This window comes from Amaranthus tricolor, chromosome 1 (assembly GCF_026212465.1).
Source record: "Amaranthus tricolor cultivar Red isolate AtriRed21 chromosome 1, ASM2621246v1, whole genome shotgun sequence".
NCBI classification, from domain to species: domain Eukaryota; kingdom Viridiplantae; phylum Streptophyta; class Magnoliopsida; order Caryophyllales; family Amaranthaceae; genus Amaranthus; species Amaranthus tricolor.
Genome location: NC_080047.1, coordinates 17,992,632 through 17,993,272, shown reverse-complemented (window position 1 = coordinate 17,993,272; position 641 = coordinate 17,992,632).

The window sequence follows — 641 nt, the reverse complement described above, 5'->3', positions numbered from 1 at the left end:
AAGTGGGCTATGCCTATTAGGGTGATATTCTATCTGACTGAATAATATAACAAAAAAAAATTTAATATATAAACATAAATTAAAAGTCATAATTAAATTTTAAAATAAGATAAATTTACTAAGATAAATGTAAAAAATATAAATAAAAGATAGATATTAGTATGATGGGTCAAAGTAAGAATCTGAAAGTTGAGATACGAGTCAAATAAAAGTGATACGAAGTATTGATGGTGCTTCAAAACCTAATCATAATCCATCCTCTAACTTCGAACGGCAGTTTTTTAAACGAACTTTTGTCTTCATTCTAACAATATTTTTCGTCTTTTTATTCTAAAATACTTTATTTCAAGTCTTACATTACCAACAAATTAAGAGGGTCTTTTACTTTGTCAACATTTTGACTAGTTCTATTATTATGTTATATTGTTATGGTATTCCTAGAGGTACTAGTTTGTTACAAAATTATTAATGACTCCAAATACTACTACGTGAATACTAATTTATACCAATAAAGATTCTGAGCATGTTCAATATGTTCAATTGTATAGGACTCTAAAAAAATTAGACGCCTTAATATTATATTACGTAGAATATGTTAGTGGTTTAAAGATACAAAGTTGTTAGAAAAAATATTGTAATTT